General features: G+C 44.4%; 1 protein-coding gene across 3 annotated transcripts in view; it reads left to right on the top strand.

Annotated features, from left to right (window-relative positions):
- ITGB6 (integrin subunit beta 6) overlaps window positions 1-26,557 on the top strand; it is a 66,749-nt gene that overhangs the window by 812 nt on the left and 39,380 nt on the right. Inside the window, exons 1-2 of one of the 3 annotated variants that reach the window (XM_028746861.2) lie at window positions 260-278; window positions 2,299-2,437. The gene's annotated coding sequence lies outside the window, so the exon portion shown is untranslated. Of the gene's footprint in view, window positions 1-259; window positions 279-2,063; window positions 2,192-2,298; window positions 2,438-26,557 lie in introns of those variants that run through there. The other 2 variants (XM_028746855.2, XM_077936610.1) reach the window with 2 other exon arrangements.

Below are 26,557 nucleotides of genomic sequence, written 5' to 3'. Positions count from 1 at the left end.
ACCAACATAAGTAACACCTATCTGTATTGTATATATTTTAATCTGCAAGTGCATGTACACTAAGTAAAAGTTATGTTATTTAAACTTTAAAAGAGAGTATCTTGCGTAGTTCTTACAGGAGGGGAAAGAGAAATAATTCAAGGGTCAAACGACCCAGGCTCTCTTCCATATAGCTCTGAAATTGGGAACTAAAGTTTAATTCCAACATGATCTGTGTAAGAATGCTTGCAGCTGCCCCTCCAGCATCCTCCCCAAAAAGGGGGTATGTGATGTATCTGGTGATTATCTGGTCACTGGTGCTTATGCCAACCTTCCCTATCCAGATGTTTTGGGCTGTCACTGCCATCAGCCCTAGCCAAAAAATATAATAATTCATATCTTCTGGCTTGGATTTTGCATTCCAGGACAGCTATATTTTAATGCATTGAACAAAGGAGAATTCACTGTCCTTTTCTTCCCCAGTGGGACTAGCAGCTTCAGGCTCTTTACTTTTTGGCAGGATTGTGGCACCTGAGGAAAGATTAAACCCAACACATCACAACATCACACTCCTGATCAAGAGGAGACATGGTGGCTGGTGTGTGTGTGTGTTTGTGTGTGTGTGTGTGTGTGTGTGTGTGTGTGTGAGAGAGAGAGAGAGAGAGAGAGAGAGAGAGAGAGAGAAGTATTATACATTCATTGTTGAAATATGACTTAGTTTGGCAGTTGTGAGTCACAACACTTCAAAAACGAAGCACTGTAAATCAATGGGTCTTATTGCATAAGCCAGCTCCTCGATTTATATCTGCTGTGTCAAGAGTGTTTGTGAATGGTGCCACAGCACAGTGTCATGGAAAGCAATAGTACTTTCACCTACATAGAAGGATAATGTCAGCCATTTATACCAGCAGAGTGCAGAATGTGGGACAGGAGAATTGCTTGGTGTTCAGGACATTACCAGAAATAATGGCATTGATTCTGCAGTGGTTGAGTAACTAAGGCAGTTTAATGTTCTTTGGAGGGGGGGGGTCCAACTCTCCTTCTCTTCAAGGAGATGATTAACATGGTTGTTTGATCAGCCCTTCTGCTTTATAAGCACACCATAACCTATGCATTAAGTAGCACATTTTTAAACTATGGAATTTCTTCCTGCAAGCTGTAGTGATGGCCACCACCTTGGGTGACTTAAAAAAATTATAGAAGATAAGGCTATCAATGACCTTACTATATCTCTACTGTCAGAAGCAATATGCCTCTAAATACTAGTTGCTGAAGAGAAACGGTAGGAGTGCTGTTGCGCTATTGTGTTCATGTCCAGTTTATGGGCTTCCCATAGCCATCTGGTTAGCCACCATGAGAAAATGATGATGGACTAGATGGGCCTTCAGCCTGAACAAGCAAGGCTCTTCTGATTTTCTTTGGCACATAACTAAGAAATGGGCTCTTACATTCTTACTCCTTCAGGGCAAAGATTGTGCCATTTCTATATTCTGGACACTTTCCTGGTGTGAAATAGTGATAGCAGGTAGCCTTGCTCATGCAAACAGATTGAACTGCAAGTAGACCTACAGATTCTATTTAGTAAAATAGCACACAGAATATTCTGTGTTTGTCCTTGTGTTGTTGTAGAGTGTGTGTGTGTGTGTGTGTGTGTACGTGCACGTGCGCGCGCTTGCTGAAAGCACAAACACATGGAATATGCCAGACCCTGATCAGTCTATATGTGTTCTGTGTCCCTTTAACCTGGGATTCTCTAAGGACTATTAATCAGCGGTTCAGTGGAAGTGGTTTATCTGCAAGCTGCTGGGAAATTCATCCAAGGAGAATTTTGCCATTGATAGGATAACAAAGCCATCCTTCTTCACTTGTCCACAAAACATGAGTAATCTTTCTGTCCAGTTCAACTCATCTAGTTACTCATTGCTGTTAAATAAAACCCAACAGTATACCTCTCCAATAGACGTCTGTTGTGCCCGCCCAAACATTCTATGTTTACAGTGGGTTTGTATGCATTTGACTAATGCACTGATATGATCCTCCTGCATACTTCCGCTACATCTCTTGCATAAGTAATACATTGGCATAGCTCTGCCATTTGTCAGCCAGCAGTCTGCGAACACATTTGCTCGTCAATCTAATTTTAACCTTTTCTCACACAAGCACTTGTAAATCAACCAGGCATTCTGTCGTTCCCTACTCCCTGCTCTTTGTGGTAGTCTCCTTTATTTATTTTTATTTTTCATTTAATGTGCTTTATAAAACATTTTCCTTCTAGCCGGCAGGAAGAAAATTAAATGGGGCCTTTCTCTTTACTTCTAGAATGCTGATATGAGAATGCTGGGAACCTGTTCATTCCTAGGCCAAGGATAAATGATATGTCTGCTGAAAACGATTGATAATGGACCCAGCTAATGTAATTCGGCACTTTCCAAAATGAAAGACCTGCCCACCTTGAAAGGTAAGCCCTTTGATAAATGCATGGCTAATAAACTCACAGTACAGATGCCTAGATCCATTCTTGTCCTGTTGATCCCCCCCCCCCCCCCGGGGTCACTGGGGCTGAATCCATCAATGTATTTATAAATAATCCCTTTTTTTTGGTTTATTTTAGTCCAGAGCACATTCTTGGCATAACTGAAATGAAAGGGAGCTTGGCTCATATATTTTGGTGAAACAAAAGTCACTGTTAATATGGTTTTCTTCATGTGTGCTTTTAATGCCAATTTCCCAAGAATGTTACAGTCTGGTATATGTAGAACTGCATTTGGCTTCTGTGAATGGTTTTCTTCAGCTGCTCCTGGTCTTGGATAGTGGTATGCTTTTTAAATCAGAGAGTAGGGTGTTTGAAAGTTTAAAATACCAAAGTGGTGGTGTCTTGAGTCTATAATTCCATTCTGTTTTGTGGCACCTTAAAGACTAGCAAATTTATTATGGCATACATTTTGTGAGCTAGAATCTGCTTCATCAGATTCTGTGTACCTGGTGAAGCATACTCTAGTAAAACAAAAAAAAGCTTATACCATAAAAAGGTGTTAGTCATTAATGTCCCTCAATATTTTGTTGTTTTTCCTTTATCAAAAAAAACAAAACTTTGACTCTGACAAATCATTTGATTTGTTTCTCCAAGATTGATGTAATCAAATTATTTTGTTTTGATTAATGAAATGTCAGGGGAAATTTGGGTACAATCCTAAAACATCTTAAATGCACCTAAGTCCTATAAAATTCAGTGCAAATTATGCACATGGTTAAAACACTTCATTCTCAGATTTCAGTGTACCTAACTTTCTCTAGATTTCACCATTATAAAGCTACATTCAAACCAACTACATTCAAACCAATAATTTATTGCTTGAAAAGTATCTTAAAACAATGCTCAAATTCTCAACAGATTCAGTCCCACTCAATATTTTCCTTTTCCTTTTAACCTGCACCTTTGGGGCACTCAGCGCTAACTTACAATTCATCAAAACAAAATGCTTACACTGACGTATTCAGATCCAATAAACAAGTTGAAAATTATGGTGCCTGACAAACCTTTAGCAAACATTTTAGTTAGTCTTACATAGCAAAGAGCTCAAGCAGTACTCTTCTTAGAATATGGTCTTGTTTAAAATCACCTTTCCCAGCAAATGAGGTTGGGAAGTTTCCTCAACCAACCTAGTTCATCTTCTGCATCACTGACACAATCTAACCATACCAATAAACACTCTAAACTCCAGACATATGTACCTACACCATACACACACACACACACACACGCAAACCCTTCAGAAGCAGCAGTCACACATTAAATCAATGAGAGAGCAGGGATGTCTCCCTAGCCTTGCCTGCTAAGTTGCTGGTTCTGGCTTGCTCTGTCCCTGGAAATAAATTCAAGTGTGCAGCACAAATGCAGGCAGCAAGGAAGCCTTCATGCATGATTAAGATAAGGTTACCAGACGTCCCCATTTCCCAGAGACAGCCCCTGGATTTACAAATCAGTCCCCTGACAAAATCCACCTACTTAGTAGGAAGTTGAAAAGTGTCCCCGGCTTCATTGAAAAAAATCTGGTAACCTTAGGTTAAAATGCTTAAGATTTTAACATGTAGATCATAATGTGTAATGAGATCACATTTCCTTTTTTATGCATACACATGTCCACTCGCTACATGTGGTTATCTACATAGCATGTTACACATTTTCTCATGATAAAGTTCTTTCAGTCTAGGGAGATGTTGTCTAAGATGGTCCACAGACTCCAGAAAGAAATCCGCACTCGAGAAACACAAGTTCTATACACAGATGTGCTACCTGAAAATATTCTCTGCCTCCACAAAATGTTACCTCTGCTGCTTCTTCCACACACATTGAAGTAGCACTTCATTTTCACACACACACACACACACACACACACACACACACACACACACACACATACACATACACACAACACTACGCAAATTATCTCACTAAGGTGGTTTTGATAATATATATGATAAGGAACTGGTCTCGCTACCCTGATCTTTTTATACAGAGTGTAATATAAATCTAAATAACCAAATAAGAATAATCTACTTGGTATGTGAACTTTCAGCTTGTGATATGGATGTATTTGAGGCCTATAGGATCCATGACACTGGTCAGATTCAGCATCTGACAACAGCTGGACTAAAATATTTTGGCCTGTATTTTGAATGACACATGAAATCCAGCCAACTTTGATAGCATTTACTAGGCAATATGAATAGAACTGCCTAGTTTTCTGACTTCCACCTGGGGAGTTGAATATTTTGGTTCTGGCTTTTCTCTCTCTGATTCCAATTGCCCCATATAAGCCTCTAAGTAGGAAAGGGAAATGTCTGTATATAATTCAGGTTTTCCCATTTTGAAAATAATTACCTGTTATTTTCCCCCACCCCAATTACAACGTATGTCAGAAATCTTTAAACTTACACGACATGCTTGGAAGACTATACAAAGCTATACGATCATGAAGGGGAAACTTTGGCCCTCCATATGTTGATGGACTCCAACTCCCACCACCCCTGACCATTGACCATGCTGGCCAGGGCTGATGGGAGTTGAATTGACATCTGAAGAGCCAAAGGTTCCCCACCACTGCTATACCAAAATGAACTATTTTGTAGACTCGTTAGAATATTAGCCTTCAGCGTTGCATTAGGATCTATGAGGCCCGTGTATAGAACTGAAAGCAGTAGGCAATCATGTGCCCAGAAAGGAGCAATATTAGGAAAGGAAAATCACCCCCTTGTTTGTGTACTGCTTACATTTGCGTAATACTGAGATGCTTCTCACAGCAGGGTGTTGAGGCTCAGTCAGGACAGCTTTCATTGCCTCTGAATGCTTGTTTGTCCACTGGCTTTTTGGATACGTTATACAAGGAAGGCACTAAGATACCCCTTTTTAAAAAAATTAAAATATACTAAATATATACTAAAATATAGTACATCTTTGTATTTCATAAGCATTCTTGAGCATACTCACTTGTCATTTTGTATTGCACACTAAGATGAAATGGCTCTAGATTTATGTATTGAAAAACATAAGCATTGCCTCATGAGACCAGACTCTTATCTAGAAATAGTACTCCACTTCAATGTGTGATCAGCCCAGTGTCTCTGCACCGGACTTTACAAAACCCAAAAACAAATTCCATAAAACTTGGCAATATTTTCTTATGTACTCTATTGGCAATCGCCATTAACAAATGGACTTTTATGGAAAAACACTGTGGGATGGCATGGCAAATGGATGGGATGGACATGATTTGCAATGCCATGCCCCATACGGATTTGATAATATAGTCCCATAATTCTGGTTTGTTATAACTGGGGAAAACTCTTGTGCATATTATGTTGTCCTCTTTCTTCTTTTTCTTCCTTCTCTCTTGGTTAATGTGTTGTACATAATTTTCTATAAAGGGAAAGTCCCACTGGATGTATGTACTTCCAAGCAAAGATTTTTAGGAGTGGGCTGCACTGACAAGAAATGCTTAAACTGAGACACAGTGACATATACTACTTTCTTGAAGATACTTCCACTACAATTTCAGCTTCCACAGATTAGAATTTGCCTTAGGTAAAAGCCCACAAACACAATTTTGTTGTGTTCAGTATGTGTTCCTGCTTCACTGTGTCTCATGAGAGAACTTAAAAATATGAGGGAATCCTGCACTTTGCAAACTACCTTGTATTTGAGATAGCAATGAGATTGTGAGTTCCATTCCACAGATAATGGGAAAGGAGGCTCCTTTGAAACTATTTGGCTTGGAAGTAGAAATGTGTCTTGGAAGTAGAAATGTGCCTAACTTCAATGCTGCTGTATTTATTATTTTTGCTGCTCCAGTTTTTCAAACCATTTAATCTGAGGGTTATAGAAGATAACTGCAAGCTAAACTATCTGGGCAGGCCAAATAAACTGATTACATATTAACTCTTTTGTCCTACAATCATCCTAGCAGACTGATATAGAAGCACTGGTTTCATCATATAATATGTGTATGGGACAGGAAAACAGTTGTGTTTAGATTTTGAGGGTATTTTTTTTTTTTAAATGCTTGGCATTTTCAGTTGGAGGGCTGTGCCCCAGTAGCTCCAGAGGACCAGCCCAAATCGCTGGTGAACAAACATGAAGGCCAAAGGCTTTTAAGCCATTTTCACAGGAGAGATTTAAGCACCCTCTTACTTCTTCCATTAAAATAAATGGGCTTTAGTGGGCTTAACTTTGATTTTCTTCTGAGGGTATATTCCAGCCAATAGTGAGTTGCTTGATAAGGGGGAGATATAAGTATGTGTTTAACTGTTCCATCCTGCCTGGATTTTGCCTTGTGATTGATCGTATATGTACCAGCCAGTCCTTTCTGTTTAATTATACTATACCTACAACCCCACTGACATTTGTACAACCTAAATATCATGGCATGCTATCATGACATGAATATAATCTCATACACACAGCATGAGTCATGAAGTGAAACTGCCAAAAGCATTTTTCCTGGAGACGCTTGAGCCCTTGTCAGATTTCAATTTCAATTAATGGCATCACATGCCAAGCAGTGCTTCATTTCTAAAATAAGAGGTGCCAGGAGGATCTCTAATGCCAGGAAACCATCCCTGAACCTGGAAAGTTCTGAGTCCTAGATATATATATGTGGGTGTTGGCTGTGGTTAGTCATACATGAGAAATGGGATCAGCATCACACTCTTCAATTTTATTTCTTCCCATGTTCCAGAGCTAAGTTATAGCATTAAAAAGCCTTCCCAGATATACAGGATGCAGGTGTGCCTTTAGTTTACTGCTGGTTTCATTTTTAAAAAAGCTTTGTTTTTATTAATAACTTTATTGTTTTATTCTTTTTGCAAACCGCTTTGCTTTTTTGGTTTTTACAATCAAGCGGTATATAAATTTTATGAAAATAAATCAATGGCTGAAACAAAGTCTAAAAGCAAGTTGAGCAACCATTTTGTCTCAGAAACACCACTAGAATCACACAAGTAGAATGTTTACTGCCATGCCTAGCCCCACTGTTTCAGAACAGCTCAAAAACTTTGCTTTGCCTAGCATTCTGCTGTTCGCCTGGCCTTCCCTATAATAAGCTGTGTGTGGTCACACCCATAGCTTAACATCTATGAAGAAGCATCTCTTTAATGCTTCATCATGTTACAGGCTTCACCTTAGGTCAGCGTGATCTAGGCTGAAGCAACTGCACTTAGCAATGGCTTCTGATGACTAAAAAGAGAGAGAATAAATAGGGTTCAGGCTAATGTACCCACTGTCACCCACCTACCCCATCAAGACGGTGCAGAGATTGTCTGAGGCTAGTGGCATGAATAAAATTAGAATAAAATTATCAACTCAACAGTGTAAGTCCAGCAGGCCCCTGGCAGAGACCCCTGGGAAGGCTCCCTGCCCAGCTTAGCCTCTGAGGCCCGGAGCAAGTGTACCCTGCTGCCTCATGGGCCTGCACACCATGACTTTTAACAACAAGTGCATTCCAGCCCAGCATTCACCACCATGACATAGGTTATGCATGTTGACCTCTATTTTTGCATTACCATCAAAGTACAGTACTCAAGTTGCTGGGCAAGCACAATCAGACCTTTTAAACTTGTTTTTCTGTTCTTAAACTGCTTTGCATTTCTTTGTTTGCCTTTGCTTCTTTGTTGCATTTCCCTGGCCATTCCTTTTTTTGCTTTGTTTTCCCACTCCTCAGTAGCTTGTGGGGGGCGGGGCGGTGAGTGCCATTTAATATGAAGCATGTCCAAAACAAGGTTCTTAACACTTGCCACAGGAAAGGCTCAGAGGTAGAGCATCTGCTTTGCTTGCAGAAAATCCCAGGTTCAATCCCCGACATCTCCAGATATGAATGGGATGTCCCCTATCCGAAACTCAGGAGAGTCACTGCCAGACAATGTGGAAAATACTGGGATAGATGAACAAATTATCTGACTTTGTATAAGACAGCTTCCTATATTCCTAAAGCTCCCCACCTCCCAAAAAGAATTCCTCTTTGCTACCTCGATCAGCTGCCATGGCTATTACAAATATGTTCACCCCTTTCCCCAGCCTCCCTGGGCCCTGAACTAAGAGGTACAAAGAGCACATGGCAGCCTTTTGAACACATAAATAACATTGTCAGATCTGGCCTGCATGCTGTTCTGAACAATAACTATGCCCCTACAGATGGCGTAAGGGAAGGTCCAATAGACACAGGGACCTGAGAGTGAATATTAATGCGTGTGAGCACATCTGTGAAAACAGAGATGAAGGAACCCCTAGCATTGCACTGCACTCAGAGATGTTGATGGAGTAGCCTGGGGATAGTCATAGAATGCACATCTGCATAAACTGCCCAAGCGTAACATCCAATATTCAAAGGTTCATAACTTTAGAAAACTTAACAGATGCTCAAGCATTTTCCCACCTCAATGATGTATTTGTTTTTTCTATGCACTAACTTTCCTCCCACTGTTTCCTATGTTGGAGAATAGGGAACAGGGTGCAGAAGAGATCATTTGTCTTTAATACAAGCGGAAGGAGCCATTATGGCACTCCCTTCTTATGTCTAATATATCAGGAAAAAATATCCCCAAATTTCTAGACAGCATGATAAGTTTGGGATGTGGAATGCCAACCATGTAAAGTCAGAACATTTTACTGCTACAAAAAAATGGAGTTAAAGTTGAATTTATTGCCCTATGATACACTAGAGGGCACTCCTCCAAACACACTAATATATATTTATTCATTTGCATGTAGATCTCCTAGCAGTTGTGTCACCTTTTGTTATCTCTTTGGGAAACCCATTATATAAAATGAATGTATGTTGATATAGACAAGAGTTAGTAATGTTTAACAGACTGTCAGTTGTATTATAGCTTGGCAAGCATTATAGCCAGAGGTGGTGAACCTGCTGCCTCCCACATATTGTTGGACTCCAGCTCCCATCAGCCACAGGTGGCAGTAGGAGGGATATAGTCCACCAACACCTGGTGAGCTTGAGGTTCCCCAACCCGCCTTAGAAAATAATTAAAGGCAGCACCAAGCATGTCCAGTGGAAATTACTTGTTAACTAGAAAACATATGGCAGGTTATTTATCCAGGATACCTATCAGATTCCATTGGTACTTGAATTATTTCCAGTCTGTCAAACTATATTTTGGCCAACCTACGAATGGCAGCTATACTTCAACTTCATCCCCGTTCCATTTAAATGAGCTATGCATGCATGAAAAAGTTAGGATATTAGAATTTTCCATGATTTTATATCGTTTCATATAGATGGAGCAATATATTGGAAGCTGTTTCTCCAGCAGGCGCTGGGCAGGAAGTGGAAGCATATCCCAAGCAGTATTAGAACACATATTAGATACACAGAATTCCATCCAACCACTGCCGCTGTGCCGGCTGGCTTGCCCAAGTATGAGTGGGAGGTATTTAGGCCCATGATATCGGTAGTGATGAGTTACATAGCTTCTTCTGTATAGCCAAGCAATCCTCTGTGCCTTAGCTGTTAACTGTTATTCAAGGATGCATTGAGCATATCATATCGTCCTTCCCCTCTTTAGAAGCAGCAAATAGTAACAACATCGCCTCTCCCCATACCCAATCTCTTCCTAGATCTTTTCCTTTCCACTTTTGATATTTGGATTATCTTTACCCCCTTCTTGATACAACAGTCTTCCAGGCATATAGAACAAGGCTTATCAGTTTCACCTTAGACAGAAGATGTGAACTGATAAAGCATCACAGCAAGGTATCTTTCCTCTGGCCTGTTTCTTGCTCCATGGAGATTTGATATGGTATTTTATGAGATGAAGACAGGAACACAAAGGAGCAAAAATGCAGCTCATGTATACTCTGTGGAATTGTGTGGATAAAGCCTTAGAAAATTTTTTGCATTGTAAGTGGTATGTACTAGTCACAATCCAATGCAGAGGTGTGAAATCCAGTGAAATCCATTCTCAGAACAGCTTTTGATCAAATGGAAGCATCTGCAGACATTAGAGAAGGGGAACTGGTTTTCCCTGATTTTCCCTGCAACCCTTTCCACACAGTTCTGGATGGTGCTCCAGCCCTCTAGAGCAGTTTTTAAGTGGCTGTTATTTTTATGCTATGTATAAAGTATATTGGTGCTTAAAACACACTTTAAAAAAACTCTTTGTGCAATACATTGTTATCTGAATGCACCAATACATACAGCAGCAGAAAGTGCGAAATAAGAGAAAATTTCACCCCCTTCTCTTAAGTTAACAGACACATCTGCTGGATCAAAAGCTATTCCACAAGCAGAACAGCAGTGGTGGGTTTCACCCAGAGTCAAGCAAACTTATATCAACGTATTCCAATACAATATGTATGTTAACCTAGTTTTTAAAACATTAGACCATGAAATTAGCACTTTTAGCTGCTTGACCTCAGGGACCTAAAAGATGCCTCTTCAGCACAGATATTATAGTAAATCATTAGTCCACAAAAGAATATTCTGAAAAATAGCAATTGCGGAGGATACTGAAAACATCACGACAGTCATTTATGTATTTATAAAATGATCTCATGTCTGAACCTTTTCTATGCAAACAAAAGTACAAAAATCACATTTGTCTTCCATAGAAACTGACTCAGATGTCTAATATTCTTTCTTGAACATAAATAAAAGGAGAACTCATTATATTTTATCTATGTTGGCTATTCAGACATTTATTTCCTATTAATCAGGCTGAATATTAACTCTAGTTGACTGACTCTTTTTATAACAGACAGAATGTTGTTAAGTAGGAATGATTCAGCAGCTATGTTGACGTAGGAAATCAGTGTAAGAAGCAAGACAGCATAACCCAGACTGCCTTCTAGTGCTGACGGCATTCAAAATGCCTGCAACCTGGCAGTCCATGAATTTGGCACATGGTGCCAGATCACTGAAGTGCCTAAGTAATGAAATTTTGCTGATGTGTGTGTAGAAAGGGGGGGGGAACCTTCCCCAAGAGGTATTTCCATTTTTACTTTGCAAAAGTAATGAGTATCTTGGCATCAACATCTTCAAAATTTGGGGGCAGTGTGAGCTGCTCTGTCAGGTCTTGCTAGTCGCACTATGGGAATTCAACAAAATTACTGGTATGTAATATATGACATCAGGTGTATATTTTGGTGGGCATGGCTTGGCCAAAATGTCCTCATGGTCCAAATGGAAAGGCCTGGTGGGACTCATTAGCAGGGGAAGCTCTCCACCCCTGCTTTTTATGGCTACTAGCAACCACAGCCAGCCACCCCCAAGACATCCAGGTATGTCCTCTACCACTGCAGCACCACCCAAGAATTTCAGGTGTATTCTGGAGTGAAAGTTAAGGATGCTGGAAAATCAGCCAAATGAACAGACAACAGCATCTGCAATAGCGCCTGTTGCCCCACCCCTCTGTAAACGATACAGAAATGATTGATTTCTTTCTTTGAGGGTGAAAAAGAAACAAAGGTTAAAAACTAGGAAATATCTTGATGCCTGGAAGTATGCTGCTTCCCAAAGAAAGAATATCAGCTGACAGAGGGTGGGTACTCAAGTGGTCTTCACATATGCACTGAACATGTTAATGCAACTTAAGGTTTTTAAAAATATCTTCAACATTCCCAGGAGTGACCAAACTGCAGCTTGGGACCTGAGCAGTTCCAATGCAGCTCTGCAGCCTTATCTCCCTGTCACCTCCTAGGTAATCATGGTCAAGTTGGCAGGAAATGAGAAACTGGATTATCCAGGTAGAAGTGACAGAGTTGGCCAAGTCCAATGGGGAGTATGGTTGTGGCAGTGAAGTGGCATAAGCCACACTAAGAATGCTGTGAGGTAGAAAAGGAAGCAATGGGAGCCAGAAAGCACCTGGGGTTTATCAGATTCTATATATTTTAGATTATAAATGCAAATAAATGAGTTGCATACAATTAAATTGTATGAGTCCAGGGCAGCAACAACATCCCAAACCATTGCTTCATATTATTTGTGAAATGTTAAACCAAAAGTTATGATTGACTCAACTGGCTCCCTTTATTCTATGTCTTATCTTAAAAACAACAACGGTGTGCTAGTTTTGTATTGATTTTCTGTATAGTATCAGCTAATCATTAACCAGAAGTGCCTTAAATACTTTCAGGAGAAATGTTGAACAATTAAACAATAATTGTTGAAAACAATTTCAATATTTGTTGAAAACAATAATCAAGTTGAAAAAGGACCATATTTTTACCATAGCTTTTCACTAGTTATTTTTTTCTATTGATACCTCTTCTGTTTAAAACTTGTCCCATGTAATAATAATAATAATCATAATCATAATTTATTATTTATACCCCACCCATCTGACTGGGCTTCCCCAGCCACTCTGGGCGGCTTCCTACAAAATATTAAAATACTGTAATACATCAAACATTAAAAGCTTCCCTAAACAGGGCTGCCTTCAGATGTCTTCTAAAAGTCTGCTAGTTGTTGTTCTCTTTGACATCTGGTGGGAGGGCGTTCCACAGGAAGGGCGCCACTACTGAGAAGGCCCTCTGCCTGGTTCCCTGTAACTTGGCTTCTCGCAGTGCGGGAACCGCCAGAAGGCCCTCGGTGCTGGACCTCAGTGTCCAGGTAGAATGATGGGGGTGGAGACGCTCCTTCAGATATACTGGACTGAGGTTATTATAAAATCCAAAGTCATTATCCTTATTTGTGTGTATAAATTAGCAGTCTTAGTGATCGTTATAAAGGCATATATCTTGAGACAGAAGCCTGGCCACAAAAATGCAACCATGTACTGTAAGTCAGTCAAGACTTCAAGTTCTTTATTCAGATTGTTATCATTTTGGTGATTAAGCCTATTATTGCTTTAAAAACAAATGAACACCAAAAACAGAATTATCTTCAGACTTGCAGAAAGTTCCAATGGTAAAATTCCTGATCTCTTTTACATAGGAAACAGGTGGATAAAGGCTTTAGCTTTTTGTGCCTTGCTGAGTCAGAAACCTGGGAAAGAATTAATCAGTCAAAGGTTTTTGTTCTTGAAGAAACTGCAGCTGTTGTGGGGTGTAACTGTTCACCCACATAGTGGTTTGGGCTGAATTGCTTTCCATTGACTGAACTGGAAGTGCACTAGACCAGAAGATCAGGTGCCAGAAATGATCAAACTAAAATATTTCATACTTATGGCACTGACCCATCCTTTGAGCTCCTCTCTCCTTCCATTCCCACCCACCAGCCTCTACCCCATGCCATCCTTTGCATGTCTCCACTTTATCCCTTATGAATTCCAGAAAGTCAATTAGTACAATATTGGTGTCACAGAGGAATTCACTTAAAAAGCTTCTCTGTGCCAGGGACGACAGGCAGCATTCCATATGGCATCTACCCAAGCCAGATCAGGAGGGTGGGGGTGGTAAAAGAGGGGCACATGCTGCAGGCAGCAGATCCTCCAAGTCTCCCTATTTTCCAGGGACAGTCATGGATTTACAGAAGCCGGCCCAGTTTCTGATTTGATCCCGGAGTGTTTTCCTTAAAGGTAAAGGTACCCCTGCCTGTACGGGCCAGTCTTGACAGACTCTAGGGTTGTGCGCTCATCTCACTCTAGAGGCCGGAGCCAGCGCTGTCCGCAGACACTTCCGGGTCACATGGCCAGCGTGACAAGCTGCATCTGGCGAGCCAGAGCAGCACACGGAAACACCGTTTACCTTCCCGCTGGTAAGCGGTCCCTATTTATCTACTTGCACCCGGGGGTGCTTTCAAACTGCTAGGTTGGCAGGCGCTGGGACTGAACGACGGGAGCGCACCCCGCCGCGGGGATTCGAACCGCCGACCATGCGATCGGCAAGTTCTAGGCGCTGAGGTTTTACCCACAGCGCCACCCGCGTCCCCTTAGGACGTCCCTATTTTCATAGGAGAAATATTGGAGGGTATGGTGGCAGCAGGTATGGGGTAGCAGCAAACAGCAAACTACCTCCTCCCTTTTTCATACCTGTAGCAATGCAGAAGTGAGTCCTTTTGAAATGGGCTTCTTTAGGGGGTTTGTACTCTGCTCAGGAGTTGGGGAGGAAAGGAACAGCTAGCTAGGAAGGCGCCCAGGGAGGAGCAGAGTTGCCAAAGAGAGCAGCAGCAGAAAAACAGCCAGCAAGGTGACGCAGATATTTATGGAAATCCCCAACTTGTGATTCCCAGCAACTAGTATACTGATGCATACCGCCGTCAACAGTGGAGATAGAACACAGTGGTCACTGAAGGTCTTAAACTCCCTGAATTTATCCAATTCTCTTTTGAAAGCCACATGGAAGCTTTTCCAGAGGCTTCCATTGGGCACCCTGAACATGCAAACAATACACTTATTATAGCCACTTTCCTGCTACCACACTGGATACTTCTGCTCTGTTTACAGGTAGGTAGCCATGTTGGTCAGCCGTAGTCGAAACAAAATAAACAGATTCCTTCCAGTAGCATCGTAGAGACCAACTAAGTTTGTTATTGGTATGAGCTTTTGTGTGCATGTATCTGAAGAAGTGTGCATGTACACGAAAGCTCATACCAATAACAAACTTAGTCGGTCTCTAAGGTGCTACTGGAGCAATTTTTTTTTTATTTTGCTCTGCTCTGTGTTTGTGCGCTTGCTGCAGCTCTCATTTTTGGGAGCAGTGAACTACTACGCTGTCAGCTACCGTATTTTTCGCACCATTGGACGCACTTTTTTACTCTTAAAAAGTAAGGGGAAATGTCTGTGCGTCCTATGGAGCGAATGTGTGGTCCCTGGGGCCAAATTGTCGGAGTGCGGCACACTCTTGGACTGGTCTTTGGTAGTGGTGGTGGAGCCGCGCTCCCCTGCCGGCAGCCTCGGCTTCCCCCTGCAGCCCCGGGAAGCTTTGGAGGAAGGGGAGGGCTGTGCGCCCCTGCCCCGCACTCCTGGGCTGCTGAATGGGGGCGGGGGGAGAGAGCCGCGCTCCCCTGCCGGCAGCCTCGGCTTCCCCCTGCAGCCCCGGGAAGCTTTGGAGGAAGGGGAGGGCTGTGCGCCCCTGCCCCGCACTCCTGGGCTGCTGAATGGGGGCGGGGGGGAGAGAGCCGCGCTCCCCTGCCGGCAGCCTCGGCTTCCCCCTGCAGCCCCGGGAAGCTTTGGAGCAAGGGGAGGGCTGTGCGCCCCTGCCCCGCACTCCTGGGCTGCTGAATGGGGGCGGGGGGAGAGAGCCGCGCTCCCCTGCCGGCAGCCTCGGCTTCCCCTGCAGCCCCGGGAAGCTTTGGAGGAAGGGGAGGGCTGTGCGCCCCTGCCCCGCACCCCTGGGCTGCTGAATGGGGGCGGGGGGAGAGAGCCGCGCTCCCCTGCCGGCAGCCTCGGCTTCCCCCTGCAGCCCCGGGAAGCTTTGGAGGAAGGGGAGGGCTGTGCGCCCCTGCCCCGCACTCCTGGGCTGCTGAATGGGGGCGGGGGGAGAGAGCCGCGCTCCCCTGCCGGCAGCCTCGGCTTCCCCCTGCAGCCCCGGGAAGCTTTGGAGCAAGGGGAGGGCTGTGCGCCCCTGCCCCGCACTCCTGGGCTGCTGAATGGGGGCGGGGGGAGAGAGCCGCGCTCCCCTGCCGGCAGCCTCGGCTTCCCCCTGCAGCCCCGGGAAGCTTTGGAGCAAGGGGAGGGCTGTGCGCCCCTGCCCCGCACTCCTGGGCTGCTGAATGGGGGCGGGGAAAGAGAGCCGCGCTCCCCTGCCGGCAGCCTCGGCTTCCCCCTGCAGCCCTGGGAAGCTTTGGAGGAACGGGAGGGCTGTGCGCCCCTGCCCTGCACTCCTGGGCTGCTGAATGGGGGCGGAGGGGAGAGCCTCGCTCGTCTGCCGGCAGCCTCGGCTTCCCTCTGCAGCTTTGGAGCAACGGGAAGGCTGTGCGCCCATGCCCCATGCTCCAGGGCTGCTGAATGGGGTTGGGGGGGTGCTGCTGTGCCAGCAGCCTCGGCTTTCCCCTCAAGGTTTGGAGCAGTGGGCAGGCTGTGCGCCTATACCCCACACTCCTGGGCTGCTGAATGGGGGCGGGGGGGTGCTGCTGTGCCAGCAGCCTGCCTTTCCCCTCTAGGTTTGGAGCAGTGGGCAGGCTGTGCGCCTATGCCCCACACTCCTGGGCTGCTGAATGGGGGCGGGGGGTGCTGCTGTGCCAGCAGCCTGCCTTTCCCCTCAAGGTTTGGAGCAGTGGGCAGGCTGTGCGCCTATGCCCCACACTCCTGGGCTGCTGAATGGGGGTGGGGGGTGCTGCTGTGCCAGCAGCCTGCCTTTCCCCTCTAGGTTTGGAGCAGTGGGCAGGCTGTGCGCCTATGCCCCACACTCCTGGGCTGCTGAATGGGGGCGGGGGGTGCTGCTGTGCCAGCAGCCTGCCTTTCCCCTCTAGGTTTGGAGCAGTGGGCAGGCTGTGCGCCTATGCTTTCCCCCACCGCCAGCCTCAAAGATCTCTGAAGCCTTTGGAGCGCAGCGCCCCGCTGCCCTGCAGAGGTTTGCGATCAGCCGTCCCCAAGCTAGAGCAGCGAGACGGAGCCCTCCGTCTCGCTGTTCTGGCTTGGGAACAGCCTTGCTAGCCTCTGCAGGACAGCGGGGTGCCTTCACCCCGCTGCCCTGGAGAGGTTTGCGCGCAGCCGTCCCCAAGCTAGAGCAGCGAGACGGAGCCCTCCGTCTCGCTGTTCTGGCTTGGGAACAGCCTTGCTAGCCTCTGCAGGACAGCGGGGTGCCTTCACCCCGCTGCCCTGGAGAGGTTTGCGCGCAGCCGTCCCCAAGCTAGAGCAGTGAGACGGAGCCCTCCGTCTCGCTTTTCTGGCTTGGGAACAGCCTTGCTAGCTTCTGCAGGACAGCGGGGTGAAGGCACCCCGCTGCCCTGGAGAGGTTTGCGCTCAGCCGTCCCCAAGCTAGAGCAGCGAGACGGAGCCCTCCGTCTCGCTGTTCTGGCTTGGGAACAGCCTTGCTAGCCTCTGCAGGACAGCGGGGTGAAGGCACCCCGCTGCCCTGGAGAGGTTTGCGCGCAGCCGTCCCCAAGCTAGAGCAGCGAGACGCAGCCCTCCGTCTCGCTGTTCTGGCTTGGGAACAGCCTTGCTAGCTTCTGCAGGACAGCGGGGTGAAGGCACCCCGCTGCCCTGGAGAGGTTTGCGCTCAGCCGTCCCCAAGCTAGAGCAGCGAGACGGAGCCCTCCGTCTCGCTGTTCTGGCTTGGGAACAGCCTTGCTAGCCTCTGCAGGACAGCGGGGTGCCTTCACCCCGCTGCCCTGGAGAGGTTTGCGCGCAGCCGTCCCCAAGCTAGAGCAGCGAGACGGAGCCCTCCGTCTCGCTGTTCTGGCTTGGGAACAGCCTTGCTAGCCTCTGCAGGACAGCGGGGTGCCTTCACCCCGCTGCCCTGCAGAGGTTTGCGCGCAGCCGTCCCCAAGCTAGAGCAGCGAGACGGAGCCCTCCGTCTCGCTGTTCTGGCTTGGGAACAGCCTTGCTAGCCTCTGCAGGACAGCGGGGTGCCTTCACCCCGCTGCCCTGCAGAGGTTTGCGCGCAGCCGTCCCCAAGCTAGAGCAGCGAGACGGAGCCCTCCGTCTCGCTGTTCTGGCTTGGGAACAGCCTTGCTAGCCTCTGCAGGACAGCGGGGTGAAGGCACCCGCTGCCCTGGAGAGGTTTGCGCGCAGCCGTCCCCAAGCTAGAGCAGCGAGACGGAGCACTCCGTCTCGCTGTTCTGGCTTGGGAACAGCCTTGCTAGCTTCTGCAGGACAGCGGGGTGAAGGCACCCCGCTGCCCTGGAGAGGTTTGCGCGCAGCCGTCCCCAAGCTAGAGCAGCGAGACGGAGCACTCCGCAGTGCTCCGTCTTCCTGTTCTGCCTTTGGGCTTAGCGGCGCAGCCTGCATTCGCTCTATAGGACGCACACACATTTCCCCTTAATTTTTGGAGGGGAAAATGTGCGTCCTATAGAACGAAAAATACGGTACACATTGTATAATGAAGATAATGTATTATTTCTTAAACCCTTTCCAATTTTTAGGATTCTTTCACTAACAAAAAATTAAAAATGAAAGCCCACAGAGGAGTGTTTATTTGTACTCTTCTTTCTTTTAGAATTGAATTCACCATTCTTGTCTCCATTACTTCCTTTAGCAATGTTTGAAAAGCCATTACAAGGCCGTGAAGTCTTAGTCAAGCGTAATGTATAATAGGTGCTTGAACATCACAAGATTGTGTAAGTCATGTCTGTAAAATCCAAAGTTTGAATTTCTAAAATCCAAAGTTTGAATTTCTAAAACTTCAAAGGCCACAGTGTAATATTTTTGCCTGCCAAATAGTTATGTTACCAGGAGATGGCAGCACTTTATATAAACACAACCTGTATATCAAGCTGTTTTCTAAAACAGCATAAGAAGGACTCTTCTCTGCCATTCATCCAGCAGTGCTTCAGTGTCCCAGGTGTCCAGGATGGAGCAGTGTGTTGGGTGGCTAAAAGAAACAGTGCATCAGATCACTGGAAAAGACTAGAGCAACTATAATTATAAGGGCAAACTCCCCAAGCTCTACACTAGGAGTGAGGAACTTTTTATTTAATCTAGCCTTGCTGGCCACCTGTCAATCACCTGGCATCACAATAACATCAGCAGAAAGGGGGGGGATGACATCAGCAGATAGGGCACTTTGATGTTCCAAAATTAACTGATGTGCTGTGGAGCCAAAGCCTGGTTTTTGCAGGCATCAGTTGCATGAGCAATTTAACCATGGAAAACTCAATAGCACAGCTGATCTAGTAGACTTTTGTTCTACTCTCCACCAGCACTTTAAGACTCCTGGTTGTGCATCTCTCCCTGCTCCACACGTATGACCATCAGGTGTGGGGCAGGCATACATGGCTTGACAGAAATAGCCTTGTGGGCCAAATTTGGCCTGAAAGCCTGAGATTCACCACCCGTACCCTAAACTGCTGCTAAATATGAGTCTTTCTGCAACTTGGAGAAGTTATACTGTTGGCAAATCCTTTTCTTTTACTGTAAGCCCATGCATGGTGATTTAATCTCATTTTCCCATGAAACAGTTCTTGTACGAAAACCTGCCATTTACCACAATAGAGTAAATCCTTTAACAATCTATCGTTTATGTGGTAGTGACTGAGATTTCTGTATGATGACTGTTTCACACATGCAAATATATGTGAAATATAATTTTTATTTTATTTTTTTAGAGTTGAAAGGCAGGATATAATATTTTAAAATACATGATTCAATTGCTTAAGTTCTTTACTAGCTTGAAATTCATATATTGTCATTCTTAGGTGTATGTACACATTAAGAAAATAATAATAATACAATAGAAAGAAACACTGGAACACAGTATTCTCACAGGCAGGAGAGTCATTTTCCTCTCTACCCTTTATGAGTGAGCCCCATGCCTTTCATAAAGGTAAAGGGACCCCTGACCATTAGGTCCAGTCATGACCGACTCTGGGGTTGCGGAGCTCATCTCACTTTATTGGCTGTGGGAGCCGGCGTACAGCTTCCGGGTCATGTGGCCAGCATGACTAAGCCGCTTCTGGCGAACCAGAGCAGCGCACGGAAACGCCGTTTACCTTCCCGCTGGAGCGGTACCTATTATCTACTTGCCCTTTGACATGCTTTCAAACTGCTAGGTTGGCAGGAGCAGGGACCGAGCAACGGGAGCTCACCCCGTCGCGGGGATTCGAACCGCCGACCTTCTGATCGGCAAGCCCTAGGCTCTGTGGTTTAACCCACAGCACCACCTGCGTCCCATGCCTTTCATATGTGGGCACAAATGGCCCCAGAAGGATTAGGTGGAACTAACAGCACCCACAGGTCAGTGAAGTAGTCCTTGGGACTGCACATGACACGCATATGTCTGCCTGTGGTTTAGTGAGTCTACACTTTGTGCTGGCAGGTTTGCTATATGCTGATAACATTCAATAATTCCTCCCCTCTTTGTCTTTACCAAGCCTTGTAATATCCTGTCCAGTGATCTAGCTACCCACAACTCATGCACTAATATGTGCTACTTGATTAAATCGGAATCCAACCAAAAGTGCTTGTGGCTTTCAGCTCTTGTCATGCTTAAGGAGTGTTGCTGAATGATGAATTTTAAGGATCCACTTTCTAGTCCTGAAATCCTGTGAATTACATTACCACTTTAGGGAGGCTTACTCAATAGGACTTATTTCTGAGTAAGCATGTATCTTATTACAATGCACATCATATGATACATACGTTCAAGCAGTCATTATTTTCTCATCCCTGACCCTGATCACCCACTGCCCTGTTTCTCCTTATTTGTGCAATTGAAGAATGTCATATTCACATTTTAGGGCAAGTTGTCAGGAGTTGACATTATGCTAGGTATAAGCTCCCTCCCATCTAGAGAACCCAACTGGGATCTGGGAAGAGAATAACTGGCAGGTAATGGATGCCCCTCGCCTCTCTTAATGTATTTATTTATTTATTATATCTATCTAGCTCCCTTCCCCTCAAAGGAGCTCAAGATGATATACAGCATACCGGTAGTTCATTAACAAACAACAACACTTCCATGCTGACCCACAAACACCCACCTACAGTTCTTTGCTCTCCTATGGTTGCTCCTCTTTATTGTTGAGGCCGCATAGTAGCGTGTACAGGGTAAAGGGAAGTAAATTGGTACAGGCTTCTGATTTGGATTGGGGCACTATGACTTCCTTTTCTTCAGAACTGATGTGGACAGATTAAGCATGCATATAACATAAAATGTAAGGAGTGCACAGCCTGTCATTCCACACACCGTAGCTTCTGAGGAAAATTTTTGAACTGTTGATAACCTGCTGCAGAACAGTTTTACACACACACACACACACACACACACACACACACACACACAACACCCTAATATATTATTTCTCTCAGCAAGATAGCAAATGCCCTTCTGACTTTTAAATCAGTAGAAGACAAGCTGCCACTTCCTGCCAAGGTCGTGGGTTTGATCGCCATGCAGGCCACCTGCATATTCCTGCATTGCAGAGGGTTCATCTTCAACTACAGAAACCTCTGGGTCCAACTCTATGATTCCATGATTTTGAAGCCATTGTACTGTGACTCATATATGTAAACTAAAAACGCTCTTCAGTTTGCTTGCTTACTTTCTTCTCTCCCCCCCCCCCCCCGCCCCCTGCTTCTTTCCCCTTATGATTACTCGGCTTGTGTTTACCGAGGGTGAGGACGTGATTTTTCAGTCTGAATATGGCATGTCACTGCACCTTGCTACAAGCAGCCTAGGGAACCATTTGAGAGACGTTGTGAGTCATATTTCCTCCAACAGTCATCTTTAGGACTTGTGGAGTAAACTCCCTTGCATATAAAGCTATTAACTCTTGAAATCATATGTTGGTAACTGGACGGGGGCAGAGTTCAGAGGGAGCTGCAACTGGGGTCAACCTTAAGGGTGGGTGAATCCATCAATGTGAGTTTCTCATTTTTCCAGTCTTCCACATTTCCACGTCAGTTTGTGATTTTATTTTTAGTCCTTATGGAAATTCAGCAACATTTTTGTTCACCATTTCCACATATAGGCACATTTTATCCTCTTTTGGTACCCATTAGTTGGCTGGGAACCCGCACTTCAAAATTCAGAAAGATGCCAGTTTTGAAGGATGGATGTATTTCAGTTCTCTTATTGTTTTGGAATGTGCAAATTAGTTAAGTTTGCCTTTCACTTGTAAATGAATCAGATTTCTCTCTTCTCCCAAGTCAGCACCCAGTTGTCTGTGGTGGGTCTGTATTATAGCCAGCCTAAGACTCTTTGCTGCCTGAGGAGGAGTAAATAGCTCTCCATCCCTTCCAGTCAAGGCACAGAGCACCCAAGCCTAGCCAAGTCTGAACCAGTAAATTCCACATGCATCGCTCCATCACCCTGGCAGCACAAAGACAACAATAATATTTTAATTAACTACGTAACTATCTTCTGCCCTTTCATGACATCCAGCTCAGGGCTACCTTAGGTAGGCTTAGCTCTGTGCCACAACAGAAAAGTTGCCTCTACACATAATATATTCAGCTATTTATTTACCTTCCTGGCCTGAAAGCTTTGCTGTTGCTTTTTAACAGACCATTTCTTCTTTCTTTCTTTCCTTCCTTCCTTCCTTCCTTCCTTCCTTCCTTCCTTCCTTCCTTCCTTCCTTCCTTTCTTTCCTGGTCAGATGTCAATCCCATTTGCATGTCTGGCTATTTTCTTTTGCCAGTGAAGAGCGATGTGAAATTTGTCCCCTTTTCTGCTCCATTTCTTCTCTTCTATACTCCCTGCCACTTCCTCTCAGGGAATCAAAAGAACCCACAGTATTCACAGCAGTGGAACGTATTTATTTCTTCATTTGATTATTTGGCCATTTTTGAACTGTCCCTTCACCAAAAATGTTCACAGGGCACTTTATTTTTTTTTAAAGCAAGAAAGTAATTGTAAAGATACAGCCCACATTTAACAAAAAGATTGAAGCAATTCTCATAAATTACACAAATGGCATAATTAAAAACACGGTGGCCAAGCAGATGCCTGAGGAAAAACCACAAGCATGACCTGAGTACAAGAGCACTCTCCCCTCCTGTGGTTTCCAGCAAATGGTATTCAGAAACATTACTGCCTCCAACTGTGGAGGCAGAGCATAGCCATCACGACTAGTAGCCTTCAAAAGCACTCTCCTCCATGAATTTGTCTAATCCTCCTTTAACTCCATCTAGGTAGATGGCCACCACTGTTTCCTGTGAGCACAAATTCCATTGTTAAACAATGTGCTTCACGAAGGAGAACTTTATCTGTCTGGAATCTTCTGATATTCAGCTTCATTGGATGCCCCTGAGTTCTAGTGTTGGGAGGGAGAGGGTTTCTCTATCCACTTTCTCCATGCCATGAATAATTTTAATTGCAAATTGGTTGGTTTGTTTTTTATGGTAAAGTGCATTGCGAGTCATTAGTCGGGTATAAATATAGCCAATGACGAAAGCATGAGTGAATGAATGCTTAGCAGGAGTACCATAGAAAGGAAATGGCTTGAAGTGAAAGGGGTTTTCCTTCCAAATGATCCACTGAGTGTCCTGACTTCATCATGACTCCTACTCATGCCTAATCAGATAAATTCAGGCTCTTAATGCAGGGAAGAGTAGTTATCCTCTGAAGGGCATAGCTCTCACCATTCAGGTAACAGGTGAGTCAAGGCCTCTAGCCTGGGAAAGGGACATAAATGGCATTGTAATAAAGCAGCTGACTGGAGCTTAATGTTGGGGGGGTGAGCTAAAATAGCAGGGATATTGCTTCAGATGTCAATTGGGGATGAGACAAAGGTTTTCAGGAAGTTGTGCTTCAGCAAAATCTAAAATCCTGCTCTTTGATTCGTTCAAGGATATATTTAAAGTGTGTGAGAGTGAAAGAGAGCACATTTTTGTTTCATATAGTCAGTGCTTTTTTTCTAAAAAAAATGTTTAGGGGTACCCTCATTTTCTTACTCATATTGAAATACTGCCCCTCAATGAGGCCAAACTTAAATTCACAAAATGTTTAGGGGTATGTGTACCCCCAGGGGAAAAGCACTGTATATAGTTATTGTGAGATGTTAAGCAAAGAGACTTGTGCCTTTGATGTGCTTAGCACACCAAACAGGCCCCAAAATCCCCATAATGTGAGGAATATGCTAGTCTGCCACACACAAAAATATATTGTGTGGCCCAATAGTACTGCTCCCACAGAGGGTGCCTTGCCCTCTCCTCACCAGTGTATCTGCACGATGTACTGCTCAGGCTTTGCTCATCTGTTTGAGGGTAATTCCATCTCTCTGCCAAGTATGATGGGAAGCTCTTCTGAGGCATTACCTCACCTCAGAAGAGACCGTCTGCTGTGCATCTTCTAATTAACAGGGACAACCAGAATACCGGCATGCAGACACAGAAAAGGGTAGTCTCCTTTGAGGCAGGGCTGGCTCAACCATTAGACGCAATGTTGTGCTTGCCTCAGGCAGCAGATGCTGTGGGGAGGGGCAGTGGCAAGGTGTTGGAGGACACAGCTGTGTGTGCCCCACAACTTGCCTTGCATACCCCTAAACTAGCCTGCTGTCCTCAGTTGCAGCAGAAGACACTGGCAGTGTATTAAAGTAAGATTCAGTCAGCTTCTGAACACAGTATGGAGGGGTGTCATCCTGTCCTTTGCCTCAGGCAGCAAAATGTCTTGGGCCAGATAATTATTACAAGGAGGCACTCTAAATGTGAATGTTTTCAGCTGTAAGAGTAAAGTGTGCCCTAGGTTTCCCATTTCTATTTTCTGTTTCAGAAAACATTGCCCCTCAGTTATCAGAAAAGTGGGGATATTTTATTTATTTATAAAAAAAATAATTGTATACCACTATTTCACGGAAAAATATAAAAGTGGTTTACAATATTGCATAAAATTATACCGTAAAAACCACATGAAAAAATGAAATCAGAATTGAAATCAAACATCAGTTAAGTATTGTGGAAAGATGTGTTCTTAATTCCTGCATAGACTTGGCAGAATAAAAATGTTTTCATAATAATATTAATAATAACAATTTGTTATTTATACACCGCCCATCTGGCTGGGTTTCTCCAGCCACTCTGGTTGGATCCCAACAGAATATTAAAAAGCACAATAAAACACCAAACATTAATGCAGGTGTTTAGAGGTTGAAATAGAAGGCGCTTGCTGAATCTCTCTTAGCAGAGTATTCCACAATACTGGGCCAATGACACTAAAGGCTTGGTTTCTTGTTGTCAAATGAGCCTCTCAAACAGGGGCAACCCTGTGATAACCCTATGAATGACATGGAAAATTCAGATTCTAAATGCATAGTGACTGCTGCGGTCAAATGAACAGAAGGTCTAAACTATAAATGCAGAGAACCCTCCATTTGGTTGGTTATAGCTTTATCCAAAGCAGAAAAGAGTAGATGCTCTGGCACAGCTCTAGCAACAGACACACAACACATGCTGTGTGGTTTATTGGAAAGCTTTTTTTAAAGCATGAAAAATTGGAGACGGTAAGACGCTCCTTTGCTAGGAACTGCCACTCCTCTCTGTGGGTTGGATTACAAGATTGATTGAAACTATTTTGCAAACAGTATGCCACATATATTCAGCAATGATGCAAATGTTGCCCCCAAGTGATACTTTCAATTAATCCGTTACATGGAATGTCAGGAGGGATAAAGTTTTATCAGTTGTCGAAAATTAAATGGAGATTTCCTGATAAATAATAGTTTTCCCAACAACGTGAAACTTGACATTTCTTGCTGCTTCCCTAAGTCAGAAGGGCATGGTACTAGGAGAAGCAGTACGTGAGAGTGGGGCAGGGGACATCAGTGAGCTTATTGTATAAGCAAGACAGCAAAACTGAACTCAAAAGATCATTTCAAATTCACCCTTATATGCACAAAATATGTTTTTTTGTCCAGGCCAAAATTGTGCAGTCAATTTCCAGATAAAAATCCATCAATCAACCACATGACCTTGGCCTATGCACGTAGGATGCTATGCATATAGGTCTCTTCAAAGATCTATGGTCAGCAGAGATAAGTCTAGTGCACCTGCTCCATGCACAGGGCCAAATTAGGCCTTTCCAGTATTGCATAACCCAGCCCTTTCATGTCTTAATCTGCATAATTTGAATGCACTGAGAGATGACTAAAATGGAATCTATTTATTCACTCTTACATTTGACCAAAGGTCTGTAAATGGTTCACATGGAAGGTCCTTTCACAGGCCAAGTAGAAGGTATGATTCCTCTCTTTCTCAGGGACACTGACAGAGGGATACACTTATACCAGGCCCCAGACACTTAGCTTTTATTTAAATAAATAAAAAAAGTCAATTGAACATTGCTAACAAAAGTTAGAAAGCAAATTGTGGAGGCAATTCTAAAGCTTCAGCATGTGACAGGCAGCACCATAGCTAAGGACACTTAATCACTGTTTTTAAGCAATCAGAGGAAGAAATGCTGACTATCTCTCCTGGGGAGGGCTTCCAGTTCAGCATGGGGATGGGAAAAGGAGAAACTTGTTGTTGCTGTTAGCCTGACACTGGACAGACTGGATTATGTTAGTTTAAGTACTTTCTTTCATGTCCACATTGTTTC

Source organism: Podarcis muralis, chromosome 1 (genome assembly GCF_964188315.1).
Source record: "Podarcis muralis chromosome 1, rPodMur119.hap1.1, whole genome shotgun sequence".
Taxonomy (NCBI): Eukaryota; Metazoa; Chordata; class Lepidosauria; order Squamata; family Lacertidae; genus Podarcis; species Podarcis muralis.
Note: the sequence above shows the minus strand (reverse complement) of the source record. Positions and strands in the feature narration are given on the sequence as shown.